This window comes from Carcharodon carcharias, chromosome 9, assembly GCF_017639515.1.
Source record: "Carcharodon carcharias isolate sCarCar2 chromosome 9, sCarCar2.pri, whole genome shotgun sequence".
NCBI classification, from domain to species: domain Eukaryota; kingdom Metazoa; phylum Chordata; class Chondrichthyes; order Lamniformes; family Lamnidae; genus Carcharodon; species Carcharodon carcharias.
This window is the reverse complement of record NC_054475.1, coordinates 120,088,683-120,095,416: the sequence shown is the minus strand read 5'-3', so window position 1 is coordinate 120,095,416 and position 6,734 is coordinate 120,088,683.

Here is a 6,734-nt window from a genome sequence, read left to right as displayed (position 1 = left end):
CCGACCCCCCCCCACCAACTTTGGTCCTCCCCACTTGGCCTCCAAAACTCACACCCCTATTCCCTCGCCCCCTCCCAAGGGTGCCCGATTCCTCCCTGTCCTAAAGGCCCTGGGCCTACCTGGGTCATGTGTCTATTTACAATCTCTGTGGGCTTCCTTGCAGTCCCATCAGCACTCACTATTCAGTTCTGGCCCTGCTGGGGCTGATAGAGCAGCCAGCTAATCAGATTGTCTGGTAGCTCTCGGGGACGGGACTTCCTCCCATTGAGGGGCAAGGGTCCAACCCTCAGCCTCTTTATGCCACCCCGTGTTATCTCCACGGAGCAGGCTTTTTAAGTACGCACCCCCACCGCACCACCAACCCGCACCCTGTTAAACCCAGCCCATGGCTGTGTAAATTTGCTTTAGTTTTGAATTAAGCTCATAGTTTGAATTCAAGTTGGATAATGTAGAATAGCGATAAAAAAAATCTGGTGCAAATTTTAGGAAGAGCATTGCAATTTGATTTTTATTTTCAAATCATTTCAAGGAAACATTGAGCCATCAGCTGGGAAATCTACTGCGAGAGATGAGCAATAGGTAGAGTTGTGTAAAATTTTAACCTTTCCAGGAGCTCAGTGTCCTTTAGAGGTGTATTCAAAGCTATATACAAAAGAAGAATTGTTGGTCATAGTGTATCAAGCCTTATTGTTTAAAGAATACTGCAACCAACCGTACATGTATCATCGTTCCCACAATGTCCCATGAGATGAGTCCCAGATCACAGTGGGCCATTGGCAAGAAGTGAGTGGAGACCAAACACAGGAAACTGAAAACTGAGTAAACCCAAGCCAATCATGCACACTTCCTAGCAACTGATCAAAGAGACATTATTCTTATTATCTTATCATTTTCTTATTATCCACTGAGTGAATCAGCAGGCTTGGGTTTGGTGACACAAGGAAACTGGGTGAAATGAAAAAAGAAAATACTGGAAACATTCAGCATGTCAGGCAGCATCTGTAAGGAGAGAAAAACAGGGCTGGATTATATATTGAGGGTGGGCTCCCCACATCCCAGTGTAAATTCTGGGGGTGAGCCTGCCTCCACTTAGCCAGCTCGTCAGGTCTCCCCACTTTAATTTTTGAAATGACGGCCCTTTAATTACTATGAGATGGGATTTCCATTCCTCTCCTCATAGAGCTGCTGGACAATCGGCGACCAGCAGCTCTGCACACCAGCAGTGCTAGCAGGAGCGGTGGCCACTGCTGATACTGCAGGTGGACCAAGAAGTTGGCGTTCAGCGATGGATCCAGACATTTTGCTATTTTTGGGAGCTCGCTGGGGCCAGGCTGACAGCTCCTGGCAAGGTGGGAGTGGGTGCATGTTGGACAGGGTAGTGGGGGAGAGTGCTCGTGGGGAGACAAAACTATGGAGAGGGGCCTCTGATTCTTACCGGGTTCCCGGTGTCAGGCAGCCCACACCCCCCGCAGCATCACCTTCCACCTCCCCACTGCCAACTACCAACCAAAACCCTTTACTTTCCAGGATGTCCAGGAGAATGTGCATATTTCCTACCTTCCCGAGAATCTAACCCCTATCCACATGACCTTCCCGAACTCCTCCTTCCCACCCCAGGGTCATGTCTGCCTCCGAGTCCCTACCAACCACCCTTGCCGTCCCTTCTACTGTTACTGGTTGCACCCTCACCCATCCACCCACCCTACCAGTTCCCTCTGCTCTCTAATACTCACCATTACCTCCTACAATGCCCATCCTCAGTTCGCTCCCCAGGATACAGTCATCGACTCCACAGATCCCACTTTGCACATTCACCTGAACATCACCCCACCTTACTGCTTTCTCCTCCTCACAAAGTCCTGCCCCGCTCTGAACTCCTTTTCCCCTCTGAACCCCTTCCCTTACACCTTCCTCCCCCTTTACACCTGCCTCCTCAGTTGTCGCATTCTCCCATGTTACACCCTCCTTCCCCCGTAGTCCCTCCCCCCTCAAACTCACCCCTTCCCCCGACATCATGGTTCACCCCTCCCAACCTCATCTCCCCCAGGACATCTTCCTCTCGCAGTCAAACGTTGAACTGAGTACAGTACTGCCCACACAGTGGTGTAAAAGAACACATGACCTGTGCCTAGGAGTCAGCCCAGTATTGGAAGAGTTGTGTGCACAAGCAAGAGTGGAGACAGCTCCTAGCTTGAACCTTTTACTGTATGTATGTACATAGCTCTTGTAGTTAATAAATACATACACTTAACCTACATAAGAATACAAATAATTCAGTAAGACCTACCGAACGGTATCCAACCCCCTACAATAGTATCCATTTCATTCAATCTAAGAGCTATGGCATCATCTCTGCATTTCTCCACAGCACAAAACACAACTCTGGCTAAAATTTATCCCACAACTCACACCTAAAAACAGATTATTTGGTCATTATCACATTGCTGTTTTATGGGAGCTTGCTGTGCAGAAATTGCCATGATCCTTAAAATACAACAGTGAACTACAAGCCAAGAGTAACTCATTGACTGTAAAGCACTTTGTAACAACCTGAGCTCATGAAATGTGCTATATGAATGCAAGTCTTCCTTTCTCTTTAATGGACATCTTCATGAGGAGGCAACATTTTCATATTATCTAGGTTTCACATTTTGATGACAGACTAACCAGGTGGAGCAAATTGTGACTCAGAATTAATTATGATTTCTTGATATGATTTAGAGGAAGGTATTCACTCTGGATGCAAATTTTCACAAAATCAGTCAATCATGCTTCTTGACGCTTGCAGCATCAGTTGCTTTGCATGCACACATTAGCATTCTGACTGTTACTGAGGGAACTGTGCAGAAAAGGTGGATTAAAAATAACACGGTGAATAACTTTCAGTAATAGAAGAATATTCAAATTAATTTCTAAATCCCATAAAAGATCAACTTTTCTTAGCATCAGTAACAAGGGCACAAGAAAGAAAATCGCAACGAGATTCCACTTCCTTTACGCTGATCATAAATAATGAAGTAGAATTTTGAAATTTGCACCTGAGTATAAAAATGGCATAGTCAATGGGCTGCCTATTCTCGAAACCACACATGATTCCTTTACAATGATTTCACAGGGAATTAAGTCCAAAGGGTTCTACAATGACAGGTCAATTCACAGTATAAGTTTTACATCCTGGAGGCAAGTTGAAAATCTACCCCAACAAAGCTGTTGTCTTTAAATATTTATCTCTGAATGCAGTCATTGAAGTACCAGAAATAAGTATGTATTGATAAGACTACCAACGCAAAATAAATTGCTAGTCAGTGCCGGAACTTTGGTACTCCTTTTAGCATTTCACAGAGCCAGCAAAACATGATTAATTACTGACATAGAAACTACAATAATATTTCACAAGCAAATATTTATTGAAGATAATTAAAATGCTATGAAATTCATCAATTCTAGGAATTTTCCAGCGTCTTTGCCTGTGACCTCATGGCCCCACTTCAAATTACAAGAAAATATCAAAACCTCCGCTAGGCCATCTTTTCAAACCTCCCAGAAATCAGTGTTGGTGACATTAGTGACTGAATGGTGAATGCATTGATGTAACATTCTTCAGTGAACTACCTTTACAGGGATGTTAGATCATTTACAACAAATGGGCTAGTGCCACCATTATAGAGGACTGAGAAATTTAGTGGGATATATCATGACTTTATGCAATAGTGTGAAACAGGTGACAGTGAGTCAACAGCCCACTTTACATTGAAGTCAGTGGAAATAAAAAAATGGGAAGTGATGGAAAACTGGTTGTCAACTCTCTATCTCTACTTTTACACTATGACATAAATCAAGGTCTATCCTAATAAGTGCTTATCCACTGAAGTTGCTCAGTTCTAGACTTGGTATGGTATGTGTGCTCTGCCCAAAAAACAAATCCTTGGCTCATTGTCTGCTGATGCTTCATCTTGGGCTAATTTTCTTGGCAGTTTGCCATTGACTTTCATTCTCAGGGGCAGGGCAAGGAAGCAAGTTCCAAGTCTACCTCAGCTGGAATGGGAATTGAACTCACACTATTGGCATTATTCTGAACCATGTGCTAGCCAGCTATGCTATCTGGGTCCCTTTGTTCTAGGCTTATAGATGTGAAATTTATTTCTCCATGTCAGTTTAATTCACAATTTAAAGTAAATTGTGCAAATAGAAAAGTACAGCAAATATGTCACAATACATTGTCTATACATACATAACAAACACTCATTTACAATATTTCTCTTACAACATTATAAAGAATCATAGAAAAAGCAATGCTGTGGGTTACTTATTATAATTAGCCCCGTGTACTGGGTGAAAGCCCCAGCTGTGCAGAAGACTTTCATCTCTTTGCATAGTCACCATGGTGTATTTAATTGCTGCGACAATTCATTGAGTCATAGAATCATGCAGCACAGGAGACCATTTGGCCCATTGTGTGTCTGCTTGCTCTTTGAAAAAGCTGTCCAATTAGTCCCACTCCCCTGACTTTTCTCTACAGCCCTGCATTTTTTTTTCTTTTTCTTTTATTCAATTCCCTCTTGAAAGCTATTGTTGAATTTGCTTGCACCATTCTTTCAGGTAGTGAATTCCAGAACGTAACAACGCGCTGTATTTAAAAAATCCGCACTTTGCCTCGGATTCTTTTGCCATTACCTTAAATCTTTGTCACACAATTACCAACCCTTCTGTCACTGAAAACAGTTTCACCTTATTTAGTCTATCAAAACTAATAATAATTCTGAACATCTCCCATTAACTCTCCCCTTAGCCTCTTCTCTAAGGAGAACAACTCGTGCTTACTAGTCTTTCCATATAACTGACGCCCTATATCCATGGTACCATTCTAGTAAATCTCCTCTGCACCTGCCCTGTGACCTTGTCATCCTTCCATAAGTGTAATGTTCAAAGTTGGACACAATACACCAGCCAGGGAAAACCAGTGTTTTATAAGGGTTTAGCATAACTTCTTTGCTTTTGTAATCTGAATTTTTTTTTGTTAGTTCATGGGATGTGGGCATCATTGGCTAGGCCAGAATTTATTGCCTATCCCTAAATGCCCTTGCTCAGAGGCATTCTAGAGTCTGCAGTCAAGACTGGAATTTAATTCAGATATGATACGCCCGTTGCACCTCTTAAAGGTTTTGCTCCAGTTTGGAGCAAAACTTTGACAAGTATTTTATGAATATTCGAGTCACGATGGTGAAGTAACAATGGCTAACATTTCTGAAAGGAACTGCTGTTGACAGCTCGTGAGATGGGCTGTTAACTCACTAAATAGGTAAACACAATTCCAGCAACAATGTCACGGTATGTCAAATTTTGATTAAGAGCAGGTAAGTTCTCCCTGGTGTCCTGGCCCAATATTCATTCTTCAACTACACTTCAAAATTAATTAGTTAGCTGTAAATTGCTTTGGGATGTCCTGAGAGTGTGAAAGATGCTATATAAATGAAAGTACTTTCCTTCCTGTGTTTTGAAATTACAAATTGTGAAACATAAATTATACATAAATATATTATTAAATTATATATATCTATTTTATTCTTTCACAGGATGTGGGCATCACTGGCTAAGGCCAGCATTTATTACCCATCCCTGATTGCCATTGTTCAGTGGGCATTTATGATTCAACCACATTGCTGTGGGTCTGGAGTCACATGTAGGCTAGCAGATGTCCTTCCCTGAAGGACTTTAATGCACCAAATGGGTTTATGATAATCAACAGTGGTTTTATGATCATCATTAGACTTTTAATTCCAGGTTTTATTGAATTCAAATTCTACCATCTGCCATGGTGGGATTTAAACCCAGGTCCTCAGGGCATTATGCTGGGTCTCTGGAATACCGGTCCTGTAATAATACCACTATGCCACTGCCTTTCCTCGTTCTTCCTACAAAATACATCACTTCACACTTCTCTACATTAAGTCACACCTGCCATGTGCTGGCCCATATCCACTAGTCTGTCTATGTCCTCCAGAAGCCTGTTGTTATCTTCCTCAATGTTTCGCTGTTTATTACATTTCTGAGTCCTGTGTCATCTGCAAACATTGAAATTATGACCTGTATGCTGAGCCCAGGTCATGAACACATATCAAAAAGAGCAGTGGTCCTAATATTTACTCCCAGGGAAACAACACTCTATCTCCTCCCAGTCTGAAATACAATCATTCACGACTAGTTCCTGCCTTCTGTCTCCTATCCTTTTTTTCACCCACACTTTCATTGCTTCTTTAATCCCATGGGTTTTAATTTTGCTGATTACATTACATACTGATTATGTTTTATTCTGCTGCATTGCGGTAAGTTATAATTTGTTTCAAATAAATACAGGTACTATACTTAATGAATGCTTTCTTGAGCAATCAAATAAATACAAAGTAATTAAATTAAATCTCTAGGAAAGTTATTGTATTCATTTAACAGAAAAACAGACATAAATGAATAGGATGTTATGAAGAGGCAGTGTGATTTTTTTTATCCTTTTATCGTAAAACACTGCTTTGAATCTTGTTCCCATCCTAAAATTGTTGGGTAAGGATTATTAACACATTGTTAAAGACGACATAGGCACTTGATTTAAGAACTGAAAATATTAGCCGAGCACAGTGCACAGTAAGGAGATATTTCACAACCTAGGTGCATCAGCACTGTCACAGGAGAAGGAGGATATGGGAGAGGTCCCATTCATAGAACAAATTTCTCCACACTTC